This window comes from Ammospiza caudacuta, chromosome 4, assembly GCF_027887145.1.
Source record: "Ammospiza caudacuta isolate bAmmCau1 chromosome 4, bAmmCau1.pri, whole genome shotgun sequence".
In the NCBI taxonomy this organism is placed as follows: Eukaryota; Metazoa; Chordata; class Aves; order Passeriformes; family Passerellidae; genus Ammospiza; species Ammospiza caudacuta.
The window spans coordinates 1,302,053-1,315,116 of NC_080596.1; the positions used below are offsets into that span (position 1 = coordinate 1,302,053).

Consider the following 13,064-nt stretch of genomic DNA (forward strand, 5'->3'; position numbering starts at 1 on the left):
CACAAGAACAAAAGTCCAAGAAAACCTTCAATCAACCAAACATAAAACCAACAGAAAAAACCACGATCCCTAAAAAAATTTAGAAGAGTACATTCAAATTGTAGTGTAGTTGGATCTTTGTAGTATTGTTTGCTTATCATTCACATGAGATAAAAATTAAAGGAACCTTTTTTTTAAAGGATTCATTTTGTGTTACAAACACAAAATGAAATCCCTACTTATAGTAGTGAGGTGTTCTGCCATTCCTGAACCCAGAGTGGGTAGGAAGCAGGTACAGGAAAAGCATTTCCAGGGGAGGGAATGAGAAGCACAAATAGGAACCTCTCAGATGAACTTATTTTACACATGTTTGAGAAGCATTTTTATAAAAAAGAACGTCCAAGTGGAAAAAAAAGAGGAAATTACAGCTTTGTAACTGTATTAAATATAATTTCCAGATTTCCACAGACTTAACAGGCCTAGGCCAACTCTTCATGGTATGATGTGGGTCCAACTGCAAGGAAGAAATGCGACAACATTTTTTTGTTAGGACTTCATGAAGCCACAGAAGCCGATTACCAATATTCAGTACACATCAAGGACATGCTAGCATTTCATGTGCATCTTTTTAAAGTGGAAACAACAGAAAATGATAGGAAATGACAGAGGGTCGGGCTGAGCAGCACAAAAATGAGGAGCAGTAGTGGCAGTGAGCAGAAGAATGAACGAGTGCACCAAGTGGAGCAAGCAACAGCAACATCTGGCAGAGTGTCAAAACCCCCAGGTCACAGCACAAAGCTCTGGAAACTTCAGCTGGGGCTTGTTGCCTCACAGGACTCCACAGTTCCCACGAGTAAGGCAGGCTTTGGCTCAGGAATGGGGAAACATCAGCTGGCCCAGCTGTTGCCTTGACAAAGAGGATTGAAAAATTATTATTGTTATAACTTTAGGAATTAGCTCTTACATGTTACCTGTTTATCAGTAATAAAATACTGTTTGCTGAGTTAATTAATTTGCAAGAATAAAAATCTTAAATAATAATTAATTAATAAAATTAATCTCAGTGCTCTTGAGATTAATTCTTCCAGGTATCTAGGCATTTTACTAGATGTCACTTTAAAATACAACCTGGCCTTTACTGCTGGCAGTGGTATCCCAGCACAAAAAGTGAATTATACGGGTAACCATTAGAAAAATCCAACTCTGTATCTTTCAAATAACCAATATGAAATTATTTATTCAGAAACAAGAAACTGTAGTTTATCTTAAATATGTGCATTTTTTCAATTAGTAATTTTCAATTAATCACTAATTAATTTCTAAATCTTACAGCCTGTGCTTTATGGAATATTAAAGTATCCCTCCCCTTTTTCATTCATTTGAAACATTAAAAATGCTGCCTCTAAATTTCCAACATCGTCACTGCAGAATAAAATTACAGTGTGTATGTGTCTGAGGGAAGTGATTGCTTTAAAATATATCATGAGCTAAACCAGTGGAATTCTTTTGTTTTAGCAGAAGAATGACTGCATAAGAACCCTGAAAAGTCAACTGTCCAAAGGCTTGAATAAAAATTTCACAAAAAAAAGCAATATAATTTTTCTTAAAATTTATGGCTTTTAAAACTTGCTGCAAGTACTACAATGGCTTGCTGAGTGGAAAGACTCATTCTAACCCCTCATTTCCACTTTAATAAATCTAGTAAAAATAAAAGAAAAAAACAGACTGCATTATTTGGTTTGTCCAGTGTGCTTAGAATGCCACAGAGTACAATGCAAGATAAGCAGCAACACAGGCTGTTTTGATATGAGTTGCTCTATCACTGCAGCAGAGAAGCAATATCCTCAGTAGTATTCTGCAGGCTGAGCTGAATCTAATCATAACTCTGTAGCCAAGGGATGCACAGTACATCTTCTATTTAGTCTAACTACTTATCACCAAATGCCACAGCCACCAGAATGTTTTTTTCATTTAACATTAGACTGGCTGTAGACCATTAATCAGAGCCAAACACTGAATGAGCAAGCATGTGAGAAACAGAATTCAACCATAAAAAAAGGCTTCACAGTTTCAGTTAGTAACTGAAGGACCTGCTAGGATAAAATGAATCTACTATGGAACATGACCTGAAAAAAAATCTACTAATAATGGTAAGGTGTTTGTTTCTATACTTAAATGAATTAATTCATTTTAGTATAAAATGTGTCAAGAATGGCCTTCTAATAGTCTCTAATACCAGAAGTCTTACTAATTAATGTGTATGGTCAAGCTGATACTCCGAAAAAGCTCAAACAAAAATGTTCATAACAGGATTAGATACAGGAAGCAAACAGATCCACAAAATTAATGCAAAATTACAGTTGCACAGATAGTGGTTCAGAAAACTCCAAAATACAAAATTATAGGGTCATAACAGCTGTAATTAACATAAGAGTTATCCTTGCTCCTCTATTTTTCTTCATTATAAGACATATTACCATGTGATGTTTACCATATACTATCACAGGAAAAAAAATAGGATGTTCCATGGAACAAATTTCTTAATATGTAATTCTTCTTCTTTTTTTCATTAATTCAAACTAAACTGGCCCCAGAAACTGGCTTTGTGGCTGCCACATGAAGATGGAATAACCTGTAAAAAATGAGTGTGAGTAACAATGCAGTCACTCTTGTACATGAAGCAGGAGGATGTATGTCCTCCAAAGAATACATGAGATGTCACAACTCCCAGTAAATTTGGATTTAACCTGTAGGGCCTCTACAAAAAAATCCTGAAACAAAACAAACCATGAACAGCTGCAAAAAAACCAGCAACAAACACATAAATATACATACATATATATATATAAAATAACCATTCTTACATATGGAGATAGTAAATATTCACAGTTAAAGCCTGAGGCAGACCCAAGAAGCAGAACTAAGCCATCTGATTCCCCACATGGTGACTCAGTGACAAGGACAAACTTATTCCTTCTGCAAATCTGAGAAGAATGCCAATAAGCAAGCAGTGTTTGCAAGTTTCTCAGGTAGTACAGAAATGGTTTATTGCTTTTTCTGGTCTGTTCAGATTTATACATTATAAGCTGAGTAAGCAAATAAGTACTCGGGAAAATATAAAAAACAGGCACCCCTACAAATTCAGAGATATAAGAATTACCATCAAGGCAAGCAATACAAAACCCAGATGAACAACTGAGATAAGTGATGCCAAGTTCTTGGGACTGGCCGGCCTAAGTCCTTCTGCTTCACTTAGAAGAAAATGCATTTTGTTCTGTCACACCCAAAGTAGCACTTTGAATCTCAATGTCCTTCTTTTTTTCATGTTTTCTTTTGGCAAATCAGACACATTACTCTTGTGAAAGCTTTCAATACTACATGTACTGCTCCATATATTTCCTATCACTGCACTTCCCAGCCACTGCCCTTCCTTGTTCTTATAAAAGATACTAATGCTGCAATTGTTAGTATTGCCTTTTATCACTCATTTTTAAATGCATGGTTTTTAAAATGGTTTAAAATGCATTTTTTATTTTGAAGAGCCTTTCAACTGACTGACATTGCTGTGGTAAGGAGAGCTAAAGTTAATGCTTGACCTGTTCTGAGCTCAGCACAGCTCTCCACAGCCCTTCTCCTCCCTTCCCATCAATTCACATCTTTTTGAATAATACAAGTCTAATAAATTCCAACTATTTTTCAAATGCCTGACCCAAATTTGAGCAAATTTCCTGTACTAAAGTCAACTGAAATTTTCAGTCAGTATATGCTGTAGAATCATGCAGAGGCAGAAGTGGAGACTTCATGAACCACCTTCAGCCAGGATCTGAACAAATTTTCAACTAATCAGTTTAAAATATTTTCTATTCAAAAGGACAACTTAACACTTAGAGAACACAACTAAACATTTATTCCAAGGCCACATTTATGCACAATTCAGTTGGAACCCAATATATCCATTGTGAACTTTTCTGAAAAAGTTAACTTATTGAAAACTGATGTCTGGATTCAGCCAAAAGTATTTTCTGATTCTTTTAAAAAAAATTGTTGATACCTGGGTTAAGAGAAGCAAACAAAAAAAAATTTTGGAAGCCAAAATTTTTTAATCGCAGTATTTTTTTTTCAAATCTTATATAAATTATAGAACTTGACAAAAATTAATAAAGGCTAGACATTCAAGTTAAAAATTTTGGTTTTGACCCAAAACAATACTTTCTAATTTTATCGCAGATAGAAAAAAGTGTCAAGTACTAGCCCAAAGGCTCACATGTACACAGCTCAAAATTTCAGGTGTATATAAAGAAAGTCCCTAAAAATTTCTTTCTTACTGAGAAAATTAAAAAAAAAGTTAAATGCCATTATGCAGATTTATGATGTATTTATGCAGCACATAACACTCTGAATTCTACTTATGGCTGTATGATCAAGAGCCCCTCAATAAATCCATTTTTTGAGGAGAAAAATCTTTAGCAACCATGTTAAGAGAGCAAGAATTCACAGCCCTCCATAACCATAGGTAACAGAGGAATAGGATGTAAATCAGAGACCTCCTTTAATTGTAGGTTTTGTTTCAGATGCATTACCAGAAATTACACCATTAAATTTGTCAGGTATATTTAAAACTAGAAAAGCAGAAAGAAAAAAAATCACCACACCTCACATTTTCCACAGAGGAAAAAACCCACGTTGTTTGTCTGTTCTCTTGCTATTCATTCATCTCTGCATGTCATGTGATTTAACTTAGAGAAAATGTTTCTGCATATATTTAAAATTTAATTTTTCCTGTACTTGCTTAAATAGTAAACCAACACCTTTACAATAGTGAGAGAAATTACAACAAAGGATTAGAAACTGATGTTCTACTGTGTTGATTTTATCCTGGCTGGATGCCAGGTGCTCACCAAAGCCACTCCATCATTCCCCTCCTCAGCTGGACAGGGGAGACAAAATATAATAAAAGGCTTGTGGGTTGAGATAAGGGCAGGGAGAGATCAATCACTAACTGCTCTCATGGGTAAAACAGACTCAAATTGGAGAAAAATTATCTTATTGCCAAGAAATGCTCAGGGTCTCAAAACTTATATGGATGACTTCAGACGCGTCCAAAAAAGAAGAAAAAAGGTGAAAACATTAATTTTAACACCATTTCTTACAGTTTTTAAAAAGTTGTTGATTGTACAAACCGGGGGGGGGTGGGGGGGGAAGTAATTTCAATACCAGGCTGAAGTGGCAGTATGTTAGTAACTTGCTTAACTTACTCATTAACAGCAGCTAATTAAAATGCCAGCCCTCCAGAGCTTTAACTACTCAAAGCTTTCACTCTTTTTGTGAGGCACAGGAAGTTTGGATTTCTTTATAGTACAACCAATTTAGTGAAAGCTGGGAACAAAGTACGCTGGAAAAAAATGCAAATAATCTAACATTAGTTTAGAGGCTTCTTTTTTTGTGTGACAATATTAGAAATAGATTGTTCTCTCAATGAAGAAATCTTTGAAGTACTCAAGATTTGGGAGCACAACAAATTCAGTATCCTTTTAGGAAGTCTGCAACTTGCCCTCTGGAGACTACTCCTTCCCCACTTTACACACCAGTACTCACTGTATTTCACATCAGTCTCATCATTTGTAAACTGGCATGGAAAGAAAACGCAAGAAGCAAGCAAAACTAACCTCATTTACATTCACAGTGGTTTCCAAAACAATCACAAGGTATCCAATTACTTAGCATGTAAAATAGAAGTAATGGTCAGGGTAACCTGAAATTACTTCAGCTGTCTTTTAAAAATATAAAAATGTAAACCATTTAATGAGAAACTTCAAGAGAAAGACTGTTTCCACGTTTTAAGAATACCTATAATGAAACTTAAATATGCATCTTGATTTTTTTTAAAGCTGGGCATTTTTCCACTGAAACTCCCAGCAAGTTTTACTATTTAAATTTCAACATCACCTGCAGAACTTTTAATCAAGATTGGCTAAAAAAAAAGTAAAGACGTTTATTTCTACCTTGCAGTCAGCAGAACTGTCACACAGGTTTGCAGATGTCACTCCTAGAAATGTGGTTTCTTTTTCTAATTTATTTATATTAAGAGGAGGACAGATTTCCCTAGACAACACTTCACTGCAAGCATGCAGGGCAGACAACTTTATGTTACACAATCCCATCCAAAAGGTAGCTCTGTTCCTTGAGAAGCAGTGATTATAGGGCATAATTTGATGACCTAGTGTCTATAAAGCAAATTATAGCAAAACAATCATACATCTCTGCCTTTTCACATATACTCACTGGATGTCAGACAAATGGTTTCACCAGTGCAATAATTTTCCTCTGTCAGCTTATTTAATGGAAACAGGAAGGAAAAGAAAGAAAGTCACCTTACACATATTTCAGTCATAAACTGTATTGAGATAACTATACTAGACTTCTGTACTTGCAAGCTTAATTCACATCCTCAAAAGAAAGAAAGAAGCTATGACAGGAACATAGGCACTATTTATTGGGTTGGTTTGGCTTTTTTTTCAGGAATCCCAAGCATCTTGACTTCTTGAAGACCAAAAGGCTAAAAACAAAATTCCAAAAATGTTTTTGTGAATGTAACCACATTTGCTTCTCTGTATTTGAGTTTTCACAGCAAACTAAGCAACGTGTCTTTGTTCCACTGAGTCAAGCAATAATTGCCCTGAACTGACAAACTCGATCATTTTTACACCCATCACAAGAATTAATAAAATCAATTTAGATGGTCTGTAGAGCTCTCCTCATTTTTCTACACAGACAGGTCTACCCTGAAGGTCTCTAAGCTGTTTGGTTGTTCCAAACTCTCTCTGCAAATGAGCCCTATGTTTTTCAAGACTAGGCAGATAAAAATCCCTTCTCCAGAATTACTACAAAACTTCTCCTTAAAAAAACAACTGAACATAGAACCAAACCAGCCAAGTATCTACATGGAACTCCTACTAAATATTACTTAGATAGCCCTGAAAATGTTTAAGCACAAAGAGAAAGATGCCTAACAGCCAAAAAATGAACTATCATTCTAGAGTGCAAGTGCCAAATTAAAAGGTCCATTTTAGCTGAGAGGCCCTCTCATACCCTCCCTCCCAAAAAAAACCCAAACACAAAATTCATCAAGTCGTGTTTCTTTTTTAAGACAGCAACTCTGTTAAATCCCCAAGTATTACCCATTAAATACATTCACCAATATCACCTCCTGAGCACTAATACTGATTTAAGTCCCTGAAGACAGATCTTCACCGCTATGCACAACAGGAAATACTGTACTTGGACTACCACAAGCAGATGGCATGTGCTGCTTCTTTTCTTTTAGTTCTGTTTTTGTTTTAACTTGTTTCTTTCTTTCTTTCTTTTAAAAATTGCGTGAGCACTCAGATCAACATTCAGATACAATAGGAGAAGGTACTAGAGAGTAAACTTTGGTTTGTTAAGGATTTGAAACCACATATCCCCACACAGATAAAAATACAGTGAAAGACAACAACCTAGTAACTTAAACATTTTTTCTAGGAGAGCACTTCTTGAATTCTGGATACTAGTTTCATTCAAGAATATGTATCACTGATACAGTGAGAGGCAATAGATAGTTATCACCAAGTTTCTGGAAATACAATTTTCTTCCTGCCTATCAAGGTAAAAATCAACATGCCAAGTCCCAGCACAGAAAAGCATGCAGAAGATAATTTTCAGTGTTCTAAATAACAGGAGTCATATTATCAACTCTGCTTCCCTCTCTTTGGTCACCCTGGTAGGTCTTAAAACTCAGCCTTCCAATTACATTTAAATAGTTTAACTGAGTTTCCAAAGGGTGTGTGTGGCAGGGGGCAGGGACAGGGAAGAACAGGGAAAGAACCACATTTACTTCAGCCACAAAAAGGGCCTCATATCTGGCCAAGGCAACAGAGACTTTGTGCTTTAAAATAGAAGCCTGGCTCTGACTTACAGCTTCCTATAAACTGTTTTTATTCAGAGATTTAAGTGGCAAGAGTTAATTCCATCATGTACACAGTTTTCTGACAGCAGCAAATTCTATACAACTGCAGCCTTATACTTCCCAGCTTCTTCTGCAGTGTAACTGTTGTAAGTTGTAACTTGAGATCCAGCGAAAACGTGTACCCGAGCTACTGCTTAAATAATACTGTGATATGCCATTTCACTAACTGGGGAAGTCAGTCTATAGTTATCCACAGAAAACCTTAAGGCCTTGTAACAAAAAAAACAAAACACCAAACTGTATTTTCGAGCTATCAGGGTTTAAACTTTTAAAGAAGGCTCTACTGAAAAAATCCCATTTTTCTTTCCAAATCACTATTTTAGAGTATAATAGTTTTATCATGCTTGGCACCCAGCTAAAGGCTGATCTCACTGTTTTCGATAGGATATCCAGACCATTAAGAGTGGTAGAATCAGATCACAGTCTGCAGCACTTTATTTATGGAGCAAACGCATTTTAATATGTGAAACACTTTATGTAACTCCAGAAGATTGCATCCATCTTTCATACTATACATCCTTTATGTGCTGTCTCCTTGACAAGCCATGATTAACATTGCTGTTCAGAATTTTTTAATCATGTTAGACTTGCATTAAGATAAACTGGCCAACATTTTTCTCTTTTACAAACAATACATTGTAAACTGCATGAAGCATATTCATGATTAATGCTATGAACAATTAAGTTATGGCTGTTTATTGAGACCTTGGCTACCACTACAGTTCCAATTATACTGCAAATTCTCAAATTCTTTCTAAAGGAATTGCAAGTTCAAAGACCTAAATTAAATTTAGTAAACTTGTTTAATATATAATGCTGAAAAAATTCCAGTGCATAATTCCATATAAAATACGGCATAAGTAAATCAGTATTTTAGTATACATTTATTTTCTTGCAGAAATTTTATTACCTGCATCTATATAAGTATCACAGAGCTGATTTTTTCATACCAAACAGGAAATCGCAATTAATGTTGCTTTCTGTATCATTCTGCCTCATATCTTCTAGAAACACTCTGGCACTAGGCTTGAAAAGTTCTTTAGAATTTAAGAATGGGCACTATTTAAAATTTTTATACGGATTAACCAAATATTTGAGCAGAAGTGATGGAAAAGGATCACCAGTGCAGAATATAAGTGACACTGAAGTCATAATTCAGCTTTTCCCTACCTGTTATTACTGTACAAAGCTGCTCGTGTCTTTTGCCTTCTGACATTCTATGCCAAGAATACAGAGCTCCAATCTATTTCCACTGTCATCCCAAACATGTACAGGTCACTTATTTTTCAACATCTCCGCTTAGCTTCTTTATAAAACTATTCTGTAAGAATGTTTGTTGAACTAGAGAACATACTGTCTGTTTGTTTATAGAACTAATCTCTATGAAAGGCCTGCACTGAGACATGGAAAGGTCAAGATCTTTAAAATCCTCTTCTCCCAGTCAAGGTAACATTTTGAAGAAGCAGAAAGGTAAAGACAATACTGAATACAGGAAAGAATTACAACCTTCATTCCTTCCCTCCCCACAAAGCTTCCACATGCTATTTAAATGTACAAATAGAAGGAACAAAGACTGCAAATGGCTCAGTAACTGCTGGAATTGACACGAGCTTTCTAAATAGACGAGAGTACTTTCTAAAAGGTTTTTTCCTTCGAGATCTTATTAGCAGACAAGACCAAAATGGCTCAACAGTCAAACATAAAAATATTGACAGCCACTTACTCTACTCCTTAGCTGATTTCTTTTGAAGACAAAGGTTTTTTTTATTTATATTAACATAGCTTCTTATATATTACATTCCCTCAGAAATTAGTTTATTACACTAAATTTTCAGTCCACCTCATAGAATGTAATTATTTCAGTATACACATGCAATCAGACAAAAATACCTCCAAAGCATTATAAAGGAAAAAATCAAAGACTGTATTTAAAGAATAAAAACTGAAAACAAAAGCCACTTGCAGTATATAGTCTTTCTAAGTACATCTTATCAGCCATTAATATCACTGATAGAATTGACTGCATGCTTTCAGGAATAAAACCTTATTTTTTTCCCTTTTGCTCTTCAATCTGTTACCCTTTTGTAGCACTTTACATTGAAAAAATTATCACGAGTAGTTAGAAACAAATTGTCATGATCAGAAACAGCACGATATTTGAACACAAACATTCAATCTGCACTTCTTTAAAAGCCCAACAATCACACATATGAATCCCTCCTCTTGCCTGAGAAGAGCTGCAATTCATCATTACTGCTACTACTTGTAATTGGTGATAAAGCTGAGAATTTCTTGCATGAAATAGACAAAATAACTTTCAGAAATGAAGGACAGACTTTCAGAATGAATGACATTGACTGATTCTTGAGGACTTTCATTCTCACTACCCAGGACGTAAAGATAGAAGTGAAACTATCATCATGTCTTCTCATGGATGCTTCTGAATACCTTAGGCTTTCATGGCTCTCTCCTGTGACTCTCATCCCTCATGGGAGCACTGAGGGATCTCAGACTCCTAGTTCTGCACAGAGACCACAGAAAACCAGTGCTATCAGACACAGCAGCTTCCACGACCCTGAAATGACGTCTTGGTGGCAACGTCCCTAGAGTCCTCCCTGTACAACTGAAGTAGGGAAGTCCCCGATAAAACAAAGAAACAGCAACTACAACGACTGATTCATGGCAAAGCCAGGGAGCTCAGCATGCAGGATGTCTGCCCTCTGTAGAGACACAGTAGACTGGCAGTGCCCCGAGCCAGCAGGCATTGCTGTAGCTGGGCTAACACACACCCTGGAGCTACCTGGGTCATTGCTCCGCAGCCTGCACTCACGCACCGCGCTGTAACCCAGAGCAAGGTCATTCTTCTGATATACAGAAGACATTGTTTGTTACTTACCAAAACAAAAACTGACAGATGTAGGATTTGCATTTGTTTACAGTTCTCATATTTTTAATGCAAATTAAGCATATTATTCATCAAGGCCTGTCATCAGTTGTATTCCCACAGGAAAAGAAATTAATAGAAACAGGTCTTAGGTCTTATTTTAAATTCCGATTTCTTGTCAGAAAGCTGGCATGACTTATAAACTCCAATAAAGTCAGTTTCTCTGATTAGCTTATTTTGTTCCCTCCCACTCCATTGTAATATCTGACTGACTTAATGGCTCACTTTAGAAAATGGAAGCAATTAAACTTCTTTCTTTTCCTTCCTTCCCATGTATCTATCACAACTGTTTTAAGAATTAATCTTTTTTTTAAGGTTAACTTTTGCTTTTCTTTTGCTATATTTCAGTCACTGGTTTTGAGCTAATGACAAAGTAATATTCAGAGAAGAATGGAAGTGATTGGGTTGACGGAATAACTTAATTTTCATTTCATTACATCTATTCTGTACTGATAAGATTATAAGAAGTATATTTGAGCCATTATATAGGAAAGGAATTTCTGACATTGCACAAATCAGGGCTTGGATAACTGGCAACTAAATAGGTAACTTCCCTGTCCCACCAACAGTGTAACAATTAGTCCTTCTGCAACACAACAGCATTTCCCCATCATCTTGAATTTTTCTATCAAGATTAGCCAACTAATATTGTTAGAACTGGTTTGTAAGTCTTTACAAAGACTTCCAAAAGTGCTTTTAAATTAAGTTCTTTCTATGTGTACAGCCTTCCTCTCCATCTTTCCCCTCAAGTACCTTCTCAATTAGTACCACCATGCTAAAAAAAATGTTAAGTAACAAACACTTAAAATAAATAGAAATAATACCTTTTTTTTCTGCATGTCTTGCAAAAGGGTTTACTCTTGACGTCAAGAGGGAAGACCAAATTCAGAAACATGGGTTCTAATTGTGGAATGGGGAGGGATCAAAATATTTGTCCATGAAACAGTAGCAGTCATTAAGAAACTAGTACCTCTCCATAATTAGAAATCATGAAATTCACGTTCTCAGTGCTTAGGAAATTGTAAGCTTTACAGATAAACAGCCAGACTAAACTAAAAAAATACTTCACTCCTTTCTTCTTTTCTGTACAACAAGCATTGACTGCCTTTCCTGAAATGTCCTGAGAAGTCCTTTCACACCATATTTTCAGATAGATTTTTAACTAATAGTTAACTATTTACTTAAACTATTCACTAAAACTATTTATTTAATTAATAGCTAAAACTATTAGTTTTTAACTAATTGTTTTACCTAATAATTTCATCTAATGTCATTAGGAAGAAAAATTACATAGCATGTCCCAAAACAGTGCACTGAGATGCTCTAGCTTTGCATTTCTATTACCATATTTTGATTTTCAAAGAAAAGAGCATTAAAAGGTATTTCAATCTACTGAATAATTATGACAATTATAAATTATTTAAAAGATCGCTCTCAAATATCAAACTCAACAAATGGTGAAATAAAAAATGTAAATAAGTCAGAATATCTTAATATTCACATGCAACTAGAGTCATCATGCTAGGTTTAGGACTGGGAATTACAAAGCTACATAACACGTTTCTTCAGTTTCTCAGCCAACTCCGTGCAATGGCCTGCATTACACTGGCAATGCCTAAAGCTAGCCATCAGACAATCATAAATATTACTGTTATTGTCCAAAACATATGGGGTCCACATCACATATTTAGAAATTAAAGTACATTGCCAAAGCATCCATGCGCATCCGTTCCAACCATTCCTTACATATCCGTTCCTATATTCCTTACATATATGCAAGTTTCCACATACATGCTGCTTTTACTTTGTACATTCTCTCTTACATATTTGTCATTTTACATGTAGCAATTTGGAACACAGCAAATTGCCAAGAATAATTTGCTTCTCCTCCCTACCTTTTTTACCTCCTAAACACATGTGGGAGGAAAGGATAATTTCTTTAGTTAGTGATCAAGATTCAAAAGAGAATAGCTTAAAAAATTAACATACACTTGCCATATTTTACTAGCTCAGGCTCCTGTAAAATTAAGTACCTACCAAGTCTTATGAATCTGTCAACGAGATTCAGTTATAGAGATATTTTGAGGGAAGTTTTGGCTGTCTCAAGACAGTGGGATCAAGACAGCATAATTTCTT

General features: G+C 35.5%; 1 protein-coding gene across 1 annotated transcript in view; it reads right to left on the bottom strand.

Moving 5' to 3' along the window:
• Positions 1-13,064, bottom strand: part of GALNTL6 (polypeptide N-acetylgalactosaminyltransferase like 6) — a 418,612-nt gene that overhangs the window by 248,441 nt on the left and 157,107 nt on the right. The window lies entirely within an intron of this gene.